This window comes from Catharus ustulatus, chromosome 28 (genome assembly GCF_009819885.2).
Source record: "Catharus ustulatus isolate bCatUst1 chromosome 28, bCatUst1.pri.v2, whole genome shotgun sequence".
Lineage (NCBI taxonomy): Eukaryota > Metazoa > Chordata > Aves > Passeriformes > Turdidae > Catharus > Catharus ustulatus.
The window spans coordinates 3,738,044-3,752,671 of NC_046248.1; the positions used below are offsets into that span (position 1 = coordinate 3,738,044).

At 44.6% G+C, this 14,628-nt stretch overlaps 1 long non-coding RNA gene across 1 annotated transcript in view; it reads left to right on the plus strand.

The window, feature by feature from the left end:
* The first annotated feature begins 547 nt into the window (after positions 1-547).
* The window catches only part of LOC117008075, a 95,621-nt gene continuing 81,540 nt past the window's right edge, over positions 548-14,628 (plus strand). The window contains exons 1-2 of the long non-coding RNA XR_004420252.1: positions 548-772; positions 4,282-4,320. This is a non-coding gene — a long non-coding RNA (uncharacterized LOC117008075). The remainder of the gene's footprint in view (positions 773-4,281; positions 4,321-14,628) is intronic.

Here is a 14,628-nt window from a genome sequence, read left to right on the forward strand (position 1 = left end):
TAGACCCTAACTAAATAAAAGGAGCTTTTTTTTTTTTTTTTTTAAAGTCACCAGATACTCCTTCCCTACGACAAATTCAAACAGCTTTTGTTCAGGAGTCCAACAACTGAGTTTAGTCTGGGAAACAAAAAACAAAACAAAAAAAAAAAGCAGAACTTCTTTCCTCACTTTCTAGCAGGTTTGGAAAGACAAGATTCGAAAGAGAATTCCCATCTGTTATTGGAGCATTTAATCATTCTCTAAAAGCCAGCACAGTTTTATTTTCTCTGGGGAGCGAGCAGCATTAGCTGAGGCATAAAGCAAACTCCACCAAGTGTAGAAAAAACTCACCCTGATGTCCTGTTTGACAAACTGACCTGCGGGTCACAACCTGAGTTTATTGATCCGTGGGGCCTTGTCTGGGTGCCGGGCATGTTTTCTGGACTTTGGTTTCAGCTGCATTCCTCACTTCTCAAAGAGGGGGTGTGGATTTCTGCTAGGAGTAACCACTGGGAAGGAAGTAATGTTCATTAAGTGTGCAGGCAGTGCAGGACGAAGCATGCTCAGTGCAAAAAGCTTCGCTGCCCTGCCTGTCAAGCCCGAGGTTTGAACTCGGTCCAGAATGCTGGATTTACTTTTCAGGAAGAATCAGTACCTGGCTGAGCTGCCTTTTTCCCTTCCCTCCTCCTTGCAGGAGGGCAAACAATGTTCTTTTGATGCTTTCCTGCCAGTGGGGATCTCGCCCTGGAGAAGGAGACAAAACTTTGCTACCTGTGAAACGAAGACTGCCTAGGTCAGTACGAGGGGGCGCAGAGGAACTTTGCGAGCAGCTTTTGTGACTTTTGAACTCCCCTGCTTCTGCTCTCCTCTATCCCTTCCCATCTTGAGCAGAGCTGAACTTTTGAAAGAAAAAAAAAAAGGAAAAAAAAAAATTAAAAAAAAGTTCAGCAGCTTCTCTGCTTTTTCATTCTCTCTGCTGAAGGTAAACTTGGTTTAAGTGAGACCAGCCTGAATTTGCTGGGAGCTGAGCTTAACTTTTGCAAAGTCGACTTGCTGATAGAACAGAGATTTGTTTCCTTTGCTTTTTCTTCTCTTTCTTCTTTTTCCTCTAAATGCAATGCTGGGTTTCCAGTGTGTGCTTTAAAAGCCTGTTCCCCCCTTTCTCTCCCCGCCCTCTGCCTTAGAGCTGAAAATGAGACTCGTTCTTGAATAATAAACTCTGTGTTATCAAGAAAATCTTGTGGCTTGTTCATGTGATTGTTCCCAGTCCCAGCATCGATGTTTTTTGCCTTTTAATACATTTTCCAGTTCTTTCTGGAAAGGGAATTGCAAAACTCTTAGCAGAGAGGTGAGAGAAAGCAATTTTAGTTGATAACTAAATTTTACTCGGTGGCTGAATTTTTAAGCTTTTCAATTTTTAAGTGCTCTCGATTTTTTGCTTTTAAAAGCATATTTAGAACTCCTGTCTCTCGAGGATTCAAAATATCCCCAACCTTAGAATGGGAAAAGAGAATTTTTCTTCTTTTTGTGAGGCTTTGTGCTGCCTAATGGAGATTTTTCTGAACGTAGGCCAAATGGCCAAGAAACAAAATGACCACTGAATAAGAAGTGAAATGGACTTAAATAATTAGAAACTGCCTGTAGTTAATGATTGTTTGAAGTGGGTCAGAAACATTTGGCAGCTTCTGGTGTTAAATTTTGTCCTCGGGTATACTTGGGAATGGTTATGTGGCTTATGAAAAGCTGGGATTTAAGTTTGTGTGTTTGAGGAGTGGGCATTTGAGTTTTAGGAACTGCAGAAATGAGTGAAACACATGCAAAGGTGAAAATCCTTGTGTTTAAAAGCGGTATATTTATTATTTGCTTGCTCTAAACTGGGAGTTATCCCATGCAGAGGATCTCAGTAGGAAGAAAAGGGATAACAGGTATGATGAGTAACTCCTAGCTGGAGGATTAGCAGTGGAAAATATCTTTGCAAACTCCACGAGTTTTGCTAGAAAAGCTGTGTGCAGAGGGGGAGAGGAGGAGTTTTTTTGGATTTGAGGTTTTGCTGGATCTCCTGGGGGATTCCCACTGGGATTACCTGCCTGGTGCCCAGGGAGGGACACAGAGCAGCCAGGCCAGGCTGAAGGAATCTGCAAACACCCAAAGCTGCAGCTCTCTGATCTTCCCCCACGCTCCCCCCTGAGATCCAAGGGAGTTTTTGATGAGGGAAATTTTTTTGCCTTTTGATTTGGGGGCCTGCTGGGGATGCTGCTGCAGATGGGGGCTCTCTCCCCCCTGAACATTCCAGCCCTCCATTTCCTGGGAAATGGGGAGGGTCTTTTGCCAGGCTCTTTGCATATTTATGGGAGAAAAAAAAAATAAAAAAAAAATAGCCTTGTGCTTTGAGAGATGAATAAAGCCAGGCTGCAAAGCTGCAGAGCCTTGTCTGAGTTTTGAACACAAACTTTTGGTGCCTTAGATTTCTCCCAGATCCAGTGGCCTTGGGAAGGCAAAGCATTGTCCAGGCACAAACAACGTGGCCTGCCCATTGTTCCTCTGCAGGTATCCAAACTGCACAGAACCAGCTCTGTAGAAACCCACTTCACGTGTAAATTCATCACTCAGGACAGGAAATATTTTGGGATTATTTAATTTCCCTCCCTAGGGTTAATTTTTTTCAAATTTTGAGTTTGCAAAAGTTGGAAGTGGAAAAGAAACTCTTGGTACATGGAGGTCAGATTTGCACCTGGGATGTGGAATACTCAGGTCCCCCACTGCTCCTTTGCAGGTATCCAAATTGCAGAATCCAGCTCTGTAGAAACCCACTTCACGTGTAAAATCATCACTCAGGACAGGAAATATTTTGGGATTATTTAATGTCCCTCCTTAGGGTTGAGATTTTGCAATTTGCAGGTTTGCAAACAACTCTTAGTGCATGGAGCCAAAACTTTCACCTGTGATGTGGAATAGTCAGATCCATTAAATGAGGATCAGCCAGATTTTGGCCAATAAACCATTCAGTCTCCTGTGCTTCTTTGTTTTCATCCTTAAATACAGATAAATTTCTTCCTCCACCTACACAGGTATTCCCAAGGCAAGTCTGCTCCTGTTTGTTGGTTGCATTTAAATCCTTCTTTATTTCTAAACCAAGGGAGGGGAATTCCACAGTTCCTGGAAAGGCCCAGGTCTTTCTAAGCTTTTATTTACAATTTCTAAGCTTTCATTTGCCATTTCTAAGCTTTCATTTACCTCCAGAGTGGAGCAAACCCTTGCAAATGTGCTTAACCTCATTTTCTGTCTTCCATTTTTGTGCTGAATCCTGTTTTTTTTTTAACAATTTGAATAGGGAAAAAGCCTTAATGTGTCTCTCCCAAGTTCCATGTATGGTTTTACTCTTTGAAATGGAGATGTCTCCACCTGGATCCTGCCACAATCAAGAGGCAGAGGTGAAATTTGGGTGGAATTTGGGTGGAGGAAGCAGGAGGAGAGGAATGGGCTGGATCCCATCCCCTTGAGCAGAGCAGGACTCTGGTGCTCTTGGAATTCTGGAGCTCACACATCCTTTTTTTTTTTTTTTTTTTTTTTGAAGATGGGGATTTCTCATAGAATTTTGAGGATCAGGATGTCAAGATCCATCTGGAACTCCCTGGTTAAATCCCTTGGGAAATAGAGGGAGCTGGGATGAGGGAAAATTCCCAATTCCACATGGGGGGAATCTCTGATGGGTCATTCCTGCATCCTAAATGTCATTTAGGAATGATCCTGTGCAGGAGGACCTTGTGGCTGCTGGGATGTTCCCCAAAGAAAGGACTCTGCACATGGAAAACAAGGGATGGTTTATTTTTATTTTTGAGGGAGCTGCACTAGAAAAGGACATGAAATCTCTTTGGGGGGAGCATTAAAAACTGTATTTTTTCATGTCTAGTGCAGAAACACAAGGGGAAAACTGCAAATGGTGCCTCAGGCAGTGTTTGAGGTGTCTCAGGCAGAAATGTGCATTTTCATCCCCCTGCTGTCCTGGGGAAGAACCAAGGAACAGCAGGGCAGGTCACTGGAGGCTCTGGTGCCTGATGTTTGCTGGGATCTCGTGCCTCAAATCCTCCAGGAAACATCCAGAGTGTTCCCACATTCCCTGTCCCAGCATGAGCACACTGCAGGGAATGAGCCATGGAGGGGCTGGAGCTTCACAAGCTCATAAATAAACCTGTTCCCCATTTTTCCTAAAAGGCACAGAGGTGTTGCAGGTGCTGCTGCATCCTTTGATGCAAAAAGACAATTCCTGGTGCTAATGGTGAATTCCTCCCTTTATTTTTGCAGGTAGCAGTGGAAATGAAAGCAATTCCATTTCCCACAAATGTAAGTACAAATCCAATTTATTTTGCCATAGGTGGAAGAGTTGAGCCTAAGGATCAAAGCACGAGACACGTGTTAATGTTGTGTGGGGTTTTTTAAAAAAGCAAACAAACAGGGAGGTCAGGGGAAAGTTACGTGTTTGACATTTTCCTGCTGGCTTTGCAGAAAATCAGGGTTCACTTGGATTTAGATCCAGCTGCATTTGGGCCAAAGTTGTCTCTGGAGAAGTCTGGGAGGGACAGGAGAGGAGAAAAGCTTTTAGCTCTGTCTATTGAGAAACCTCCTGGGTAGCAATTTCAGAAACTCCTGCGGGACTGAGAAGTTTAACTCCTATTTTTAGAAGTATTGTGGGAGCTTAAATCAGGCTTTAAAGCTTTTAGGAACCTGGAGAGGCAGGTGGGAACCCCGTGGGATCTGTGAAGTGTCTGAACAGGTTCTGAGCCTCACTGAGAGTTAATACTTAACTCACCATAGGGACATTAGCAAAACCCACTTGGCTCCTGCATCAATCCTCCCATATCCAAATCCTTATAAATCTTCTATCTCCTGATTCCACAGGAGCTGCCATTCAGAAATTCTGAAGCCTGACTTTGAGGCTCTCAATGATTTTGAATGTATCACCCATAGCTTTGAAATAATAAATTAAAATAATGGATGCAACACGAATTTCAGTGCCTGGTTTTGGAGTTCACCAAAGTTCAGGGGAGTTTTATTTTGTTTGAAACAACCCCTTGAGAGGTTGGAGAGTGCTGCAAAATTTATGCTGAATTTCAGTGCAGATGAAATTCAAACTTCTCTGCAAAGAAGTTTTCAGAGTTCAGCTTCTGAATCCCCTTCCCCGGGCAGAGGTGCAAAGAATTCAAACTTTCTGCATCGAGATGCAAATTCTCCATAGAAATGGGGCTTTTCTCAGCTGCTCTGGGGGTTCAGGTGGTTGAAAAAACGAGCTTTGTGCTCCCGAGGCAGCAGGGACTGGGGTTTCTCCAAAGTGCCTTTGTCTGGGGATGTGTAAAGCCCTCAATGCGTCATTCTTTCTGCTTCAGCTGGTAGAGACTCCCATCTTCTCTATTGATTTTACCCAGAGTTCTGCCTGCCCTTGAAGGTGTGACCTGTACCTCGGGCTAATTTATTTCTGTCATGGCTGCAGCATATTTGAGAGGGCAGCAGGGGTAGGAGGGGGAACAATGAATTCAACATGGAATATAAATCCCAAGGCTGGAGCCCTCAGACATTCCAGCACACAGCCCATTCTCCTGCTCGGCATTCTGCACGGTCTGGGATTAAAAAGGGGGAAAGAAAAAGAAAAAGAAAAAAAAAAAAAGAAAAAAAAAAGGCATTTGTATAAGTAATCAGGTGAGCCATTGTGGGTAATCCCGTTGGTCACACACGCTGGCATGGATATTAAAATTTGCTGGGTTTCTAAACCACTTACAATGACATCTTAGTTTGTGAAGCTGAATGCAAAAGCCTCACCTTGATGGCCCTGCAGTGTTTTAGGAGCTGAGCACTGGAAATGTGTGCTGTGGATGGTTTGGTTTTGTGCTGAAAACTCATTTTGGTGGGCAGGGTGATGGATTATTTTTCATTTAATTCTATTTTACATTGTATCACATTTTACTTTCCTGTTCAGCTTTTAAATATAAATTTAAATAAGGTTTAAGCTCTGCAAGTGCTGAGCTGAAGCACCTGGCCCCTCTCACTGTTCTCTGGGGTTTGCTCTCATGCAAAGCCTTTTCCTCCTGCCCCACTTGGATTTCTCCAGGGAAAAACTTGTTGCTCCTGAGTTCCCTTGGAGGGAACCTGAGCATCCTGTGCTGCTGGGAAACACTGGGATGGCTGCAGTGATTTCCAGCCTCCCTCCTGGCTGGAGGTTTTGGATCCAGCTGGTGAATCCTGCATCCCCAGGGTGATGAGGGTGATAATTTGGGGTGATTTCCTGCAGTTCAGGCTGCTCAGGTCAGAGCTCTGCAGCACAGGAGGGGCTTTATCAAAACATGAGTTCCCATCATTCCCATTTAGTGCCTTCCCTGGGAATGCAGGGCTCATCCTTCAGCAGGGCTGGGCCAGGGGGAGCTGGGGTTTGTGCTGGGGGTCAGGGCAGGGCAGGATTCAGAGGAATGCAGAGCACTCTGGAGCTGGGTATATTTAATTTCCAGGTGATTTTCTGGGAGCTGCTGCCACAGAAAGCACTAAATTAACCTGGGATAGCTGAATTTAGTGAAACCTCAACCACCCTGAATTCAAAGTTTGTAGTTAAGTCTGGTTGTTTTCTGTGGGATTTGGGTTTGAGTGGGTCCATGTCCCACAGCCATCCATGTTTGGTTTTCTCACCTCAAAGATTTTGTGCAGAAATATTTTGGTAGCACCTACAGAGGGGAAAAAGCAGAACAGGAGGTGGCAATTCTGAGTAGAAATGTGACTAAAAAGGAGGTTTAGGATTTATGGAAGGGGCACAGGGATATAACAAGAAATTAAATTTTATCTTTTTGCACCTCCACGTTCCTCATATGTATTTACACATGATTTCTGCCAATATATATTGATTATTCCCAGGGAACAAAGCAGCCAGGGCTGGGCATTGCAGCTGCAGCCTCCTGGTATCTTGGCATCTTTGTGTTTATGGGTCTCACCCTTTTCCCTTGGCCCCCAGCAGCAATAAAGTCAGCCCAGATCCGGCCTTTGAGAGCATTAAAACAGAGGGAGGGAGGGGATGAGAGGCAGCTCCAGCCCAGAAAACACCCTGGGTGCTTCTGTGAATGATTTCACAAGAAAAATCTGAGAGAAAGAGGGAGAAATATTAATCCTTAATAAATTGATACATAGCAGCAGCCCAGGGTTGGGGTTCAGCCCCTCCCTGGAACACTCAGACTCCAGTTCTGGCCAGAACCCACCCCATGGGGGTTTGGGGAACATTTCACTGGGGAAAAGCTGCCCAAAATGTTACTGCCCTGATTTTCCTCGAGGAAAATGTTTAGTTGAAGTGAAGAAACAATGGGCAGTTCATAAGCTGGAGTGGAACCTGAACTTCTCAGGGTTTCTCCATCTCTTGTGCCAAAATGATTTTGTGCTTTGCTTATGAATTGATGTTTTCAGCTTGGTGATTTTTGTGATGCCCTCCCTGAAGTCCAGGTTTTGGTAGAGGTTTCAGCCCCTGCTGCAGAGGGTGAAAGTTTCTGCTCTGCCCACTTTGGCTCCTCCTCAGACTCAGTTTCATCTCCATCATCTTGGCCTTTCATTTAATTGATGTTTTCTGCCTGCATCCACTGGGCAGCTTTGGAAATTCAGAAAGGGAGAATGGAATAATTGAAATATTTAACACCCTCAATGGAGTCCAAATGCCCTCCCAAGGAGCTGCTGAGCAATGAGAATTCTCCTTCAGGCCCCTCAGAGCTGTCAGCACTGAAGACATGAATCCAGTTCATGTTTCCTTGCTCTTCTGGAGGTTTTGGGATTTTTTTCCTGCTTTTCTGGATGTCCTAGAAAGGTGTTTGAGTGCTCAGGAACAGAGAGCAGCAGCACATCAAAACCCTCTAGATAAGATGTCTCAGGTGTAGTGGGGGATTTGTAGGACTGAAAAGCATCTGAATATCTTATAAACCAAACACTTTTTTTTGTTGTTTTTTTTGGTTTGTTTGGTTGTTTGGGGGTTTTTTTTGGTTTTTTTTTTTTTTTTTTTGGTTTTTTTTTTTTTGGTGGCAAAATGATGAAAAGAAATACCTAAAGCTGGGTCTGAGAGGGATGGTTGCAAAATAATTTAACAGCTGGGGTGGCCTCTCATGTGCTCCCCAGATGTGCAGCCCCAAATGTTTGTTCTGGGAGGTTGATTATGGAGTGCATGCATTTAGAGCTGGGAGCAAAGCATCGATTTCTTTCTGGAGTGGCTGTTGCTGTGCTGCAGATAATGAAACATTAGAGCTGGAGCAGAACTGAGCTGGAAAAGGAGCATTATTGCACCTCCAGGTGTAAAGAACTGTGGGGTTGGCTGCACTGGGGTGGGCAGAAGTTAATTTTTATTAAAGTGGTGGTGCACTAAAGTGCATTAAAGTGCACTGAGCCCCTTGGTGGTCGCTCTTGTTCTTGCTGGAAGTGATTTTGTGCAAACTTGATTTGGTTCCAAAGTGAATTTAGTGAAACCCAATTCGAGCCACTCTGATTGTGAAGTATGAAGTCTCACCAGGGTTGTAAGCAGTGCTCACCTCAAAAATTAATGTAGTTTGATCATCTGGAGTGCTCTGGTGCAGATGCTCAAAGTCCACTTTTGATTTTATCATTCACTCCTTGCAGTATTTGGGTTTTTTTGCCTTTCAGACTCCAAGATAATGTGCTAATTTCAGCTTTCACAAGAAAAAAAAAAAGGTGTTACAGAGAACATCTTTGAGAATATCAACCCCAAAGGTGTTAATATCTGAATTCAGGTAATTTTAGGCTCATTTTAAAGGTGCTTGCTTTTGAAAGTTCAGATTTGTAAATGCTGGGGGTTATTCTGTGTCCTGGAGGGAGTGATGGAATTTTAGTTGGTGTCACAACTGGGAATGTGATTTCTCTAAAGTTGAGCTTGTGGAGCACTGGATTATCCCACACAAGGAGGGATATGTCCCTCCATCCCTTGTCCCCTGTCCCTCCATCCTTGTCCCCTGTCCCCCTGCAGCTCCAGGTGCCAGCACAGCCTGGAGGCTCCCAGGACAGATGATGAGAGTTCCCCACCTGCAATTAAACACCTAAAATTATGTTCCACTGTTTAGGAGTGGAGGCATTTCCCAAACCTGTGATGAGTTGAGAAATGATGATTGTATAGAGATTGGGACAGAGAAAAGCAAGAGCCTGGTGGGTTGGTGGGTTTTATTTCCCATAAATAATAAATATTTATTTATTTATTATTGCTGCTGCAGTTTTGGGGGGCAAGTAATTGAAGAGCTCAGTGTGTCTCAGTTTCCTCACCTGTCAGTGGGGGAATTACTTCACAGGGGACTGGAAATATCATTATAATGATCCTTGGAATGTGCTTTCATATGCTGGGAAGGAGAGTGGGAGCGTTCACATGTACCAGAGAAAAGGGAAAAAAAGTAGGTTAGACCTGTCTGAGCTTGTCAGGCTTCTCCTGTGTCAGCAAACTCAGGGAGACAAGAGAAAGGAGAGGAAGAGAGATCAAAAGAATACATTAAATTAAAAAGTAAACAGGGAAAGTTAAACTTAAAGCAGCGAGGAGGGAGCTGCACGGGGCCTGGGCTGGGCTGCACTCATCTGGATTTTCCAGCCTTGGTCAGCAACAAAAATCCCAAGGAAATCTCTGTGTGGGATGAGCTGGGGGTGCTCTGTGAGCAGAGGAAATCTGGGGGGATTTTCCCCTGGTGATGGAGAAAGCAGGGATGTGGCAGAGCTGGGATGCTCAGGGGGAGTCCCCACGATTTTGTGGCACTGGGGGTGATGGCAGCAAAGGAAAATGTCACACCTGGGCCTGCTCACTGGCTGGGGTGAGAGGAAAAAAAGATTTATAAATGTGGCTTTTATGTCTTGGCAAAGTGGGTTTTAGGGACTTCCTAAAGCACCTGGAGCAGCTGAGCTGAACTTTAATGTTGAATTTGAGCTGATCTAAGTGTCCAAGGCCGGGCTGGACAGGGCTTGGACAACCTGGCCTGGTGGGAAATGTCCCTGCCCAAGACATGAGATGAAAGCAGCTTTAAGGTCGTTTCCTGCCCAAACCATGCCAGGATTCTGTGAGCAGAGTTCTGAGCTGTGCTGATGTTCTGCTCACTTTAATCTCCTCTGGCTGTTCATGAAATAGGCCAAGGAAGCTTTAAATGCAGATCTATACGGTAAATTTTCCATATAAAGTAGATGGAGGAGAACAAAAAGCACATGGGGGAAAATTCCTGACAGTCAGGATGTGGAGGGTTAGTTATATTTTTACAGAATGATAGGTCAAACACTAGGCTGCCAAAAGCAATCATACCAGTTGTAATCTTCTTTAACTGTATCCAGTCAGAAAAGATGAAAAATTGTTTTTCTGCCTTTGAAGAATGGAAATATCTTTTCCCATTCCCACCCTGACCTGTTTTACTGTGAGAGATTCTGGATCCACTCAGCTAAATCATCATAAGCAGAGTGTGATGGAAACAAATTGCACCATAAAGCTCATCCTAAAACTCTGCTTTTGCACCTTCAGCAGCTGGGGAAGTTTTTTTTTTTTAAACCTCCTCCATCTGCCCTATCTGTGGCAAAGCTGGGCCACTTGGAGGCCAGCTTTGTGTGGTGTAATCTTATTTTTGCACATGGTGAGGCTGTTTGGCTGTGTCATGTTCCTTTTGGGGAACCAGCACCCACCACGAGTTTCCTCCAAGGGGCTGGAGAGGAGGGAGCTTTTAAACGGACTCAAGATAAATGGGAGGGGTGGGATGGAACAGAAATGTCTTGGAAAACCAAAAAGGGGAAGATTCCCCAGGCAGGTGAATTGGTGACACACCTGTGCTGGGGTGACACGGCCCAAACTCAGTGAAACAACCACGGGGATTGAGGATTTGAGACACTCAGGACTGAAAAACATGAGGAAAATTTTGCTTTTGAGCTGTAAAATCCCTGCAGCAGGATCCTAACCTGGTGTGTGACTGGTAGGGGAATGGGGTAAAGTGGGGAACTCCCTGTATTTGTGTTTTAATTACAATTAAATGGGGAGTAGCAAAACCATATTTTAGCAGATTTGTGGGGCTGAGTGTCTGGGAGAGTCTGTAGAGATGTAGTGAAGTAATGGCAGCTTCTTCATCCTTCAAACCTTGCAAAAAGAGGTTATTTTATAAAGTATTTTATATTTTTGGGAGGTGTGGAAGAGTTGTGCAAGTGCCTGAGGGTTTTGTGTGTGATTTTGGTGTGTTAGACTCACAGGAGGGATTATCTGCAGGGGCAGGTGGTGACAGGACAAAGGGGAGCAGCTTCAAACTGGCAGAGAATTGTTGAGATTGGATATTCAGGGAGAAATTCTGCTCTGTGAGGGTGCTGAGAGAAGTTCTGGACACCCAAAATACCCAAGGCAGGGGCTTGGAGCACCAAGGTGTCCCTGGAAGATTCCACGAGCTGCTGCAGGTGACCAGAAGATGCACACTGAATTTATGGTAAAATATTTCCCCCAGGACTGTTAGCAACCAGCTTGAACCCAAATGAAAATCTTGTGGATTTTCTAGCGCAGTTTTTGATGAAAAACCCACTTACATAATTTTAATTGCTGCCTTCATGGAGAATAAATTGCAATATTCTGGTGCATTTACAGAATAGAGGAAGCCAGAACTAACTTAGAGTTCTTCAGCAGGGTAAGCAAATTTCAGGTGAGGTTTGTAACTCCTGCTTTGAGTTTTAATGCAAATCTGAGTTACAGCAGAGAAGAATATTTAGCTTTTAATTCAGAACTGCATGGGGCAAGTGAATGGTATCTACTGCAGAAAAAACTGGGGTTTTGAGGCACTCTCCAAACCTCTTCACCTTTTGATGCCACTCCTCAGAGTCAGCTCAGCTGGGTGATTTAGCGGTGCCATAAAATAGGAGCCATCTCTGGTATTTACAGACTGCTTTTCATGATGTTTCCCTGATGCTGCTTAAATCTTCCTCCCCCTCGTGCCACCTTCTGAGTGTCACACCATCACCACTTCAACAGCCTGGCTCTTGCTGCTCTTTAAATCCCAATTTTTGCTTTTTTGCAAACCCAACAGCAGCCACTTTCCCTTTTCCCAGCAGTCCCTAAGCAGGCTGGCCACTGGCCAATTCATTTAAGCCTCTGGAATAATAGTTTGCTCTCTAATGAATAGTCTGGCTTTAAATCTCTCCATTCAAGGGTGGTGGCACTCCTGAAGTTGACAGGTACTTATGAGACACTGAGGAAAGGTCATTTGTTGGGTGTTACTTTCATTGATCTGTCCAGAAAACCTCCTGGTCATTCCTCTGTGCTCCTTGAAGGCAATAAAAAGAAGCAAAAAGCAGGCAGAAAATTCATTCACTTTCTCACATTTGCTTCAGAAGCCACAAAAAACCCATTTTAAATCAGCAGTTTCCCATTTAAACGTCACAGAATTCAACCTCACTGTTGGCATCACCTTATTCTGAGCAGGGAAACTGAGGCAGGAGCAGGGGGATGTTTTTCCCTGGACATCAGGTGTTAATCCTGGGCTGGAATCTGGGAGCTCCTTGCTCTGGCTTGCACAGAGCTGGAGGAACACCACAGCTGGGAGATTTATTGCTCATTTCATCCTTCTTCCCCCATACCCATAAATCAAATGCTACCATTTTCTTCCTGAAGTTGGAGCTTAATGAACCCAAAAGCAATCTGAGGAAGTAGCACAAAAACCTGGCTGTGCTAAAGCCCTGGTCCATTTACAAATGAGAACCCAGAGCATTGGTACAGTTATTTTTACTGTAACTTGAGTTTACTTTCCATAGGAGTTGCCAGACCCATTTTTCAAGGCCTGGCTTCTTGATGCCCAGGAGAATAAAGTGACTTTGACATCTCTTAAACCAGGCTGGGAGGGATTAATTACCTGGATTAATGATTGGACTCCATGGGCTTTTCCAACCTTAAAGATTCTTTTCTATTATATGCTTGCAGTGGACAAGAATGGGTTTAAATCTCACCCTCTTTGCCCTAATTCTGAATTTTTCTGTGTAAAATTGTGGTGTTTGGAGGAGATGAAGGTGATCAGTGTTTGTGCAGGACTCTCAGCATGCTGTGGAAATCCTGTGTGTGTGGAGCTCCAGCTCACAAGTCTCTGGAATTCTTCTTGAAAAGCTGAATTTGTGCAAGAAGAGGGTGGTGAACTGTTAAAAATTAAACAGGAATTAAAAAATCCTTTATCAGGACAGGTCACCATAGCAGAGAGATCTGTGGATGTTGGGAGAGGATGTTGGTACAGAGGATAGGGAAATTGGGGGAGGAAAAGGGGAAAAAAGGGTTTGGGCATCACAGGTGTGTGAGGAGCTGCAGGTGGAGCTGGCAAGGCTCAGCCCCAAGGATTCTGGAGAAATCCTTGAGAAATAAATCCTGGAGCTGTGGGCAGAGCAGAGCCTGGCAGGGATGGGACATTTCCACTGCAGAGAGGAGCAGAGCAGCCCCAGGTGAGGAGTTCCCAGCCCAGAGAGGTTGTTCAGTGTCTGAATTCCTGCCCCAGGATGGTGAAGGGAGCAGTGAGGTCAAGAGTGAGCCCCAGCACCACTTGGCTGATATTTAATATTTAATATTTCAGCCTTTAAAAGTGGAGGGAGCTCTCAAAGAGGAGGGGGCACAGTCCCAGTGATGGACTCTGTGCATCCAAACAGCTCATACTGGGAAAAAAAAATAAAAATCTGGATTGATTCTTTCCAGTTGATTCTCAATCCCTAATTGCTCCTTCTCTCCACTTCTTGCTTGGTTTTGTGCAGAGCATGATCATAATCAAAGCAATGCCTGGTTTATGTTTTGCTGTAGAAGTTTTATTTCCTAGAGGACCAAACCTTCTGTTTTATCCCTGTGTGAGTGGAGGACTGGGGAGGGGAGGTCACCCAGCAAAATGATGGTGTGGCCAAAAATAAAGCAAGGTCTGCTCTTGATGGGGAGGAATTGGTCAGACTGGAGCACTGAGTTTTCTCCAGGGTGCAGGCTGGGAAATCTGCTGCAGAAATTGGCCATTTTGTACATCAGAAAATGAAGGTTATTAGGTAAAGAAACAAAGTGTTGGTCCAAAGGTGATTGGAGTCCCTGGAATTCTTTCCATGGAGCAAATCTTTGTTTCCCAGTGGTTGGTAACAGGCAGGATAACAGCCCAGGAACTGTTTCTGCAATAAATACTCCTCACCTGGAGCATGGTCAGCTGTTGGATTCCCATATGGAAAGCAGTTCCTGGTGGTGATGAAGAGGTGCAAGACTCCTGGTTTTTAACTCTGGGATCTCCATACATCCCTCAATTCTTCCACGAGGTCAATTGGCTTCTGTTTGGAGGAGGAGGCAAGAAATAAAAATGGAGGCAAATTGCAGCAACAAAAGTGAAAGAGAGAGGAAGCAGAAGCTATTTACTTCTCACCTGCTCCGAATTACCCTGCAGCAGATGCAGGGAGGAGGAGTGGATGGTGCAGGAACAAAAGGCTTTTCTGCATTTTTTTCCAAACGCACCACGGTGGGAGCTCTGCGCTGCTCAGGAGTTTGGTTTCACCACCAGACACATCCTTGGCAAGGGCTGGCCCATGGCTCTGGGGCTCTTTTTGCTCCCTAATGACACTCAGGCTTTGTCCCCTGGCCGGGCAGCGTTTTGCTCGCAGGCTAAAGTTACAGTTGTAGCAGAACTCGTTCCATATTGGCGTTTG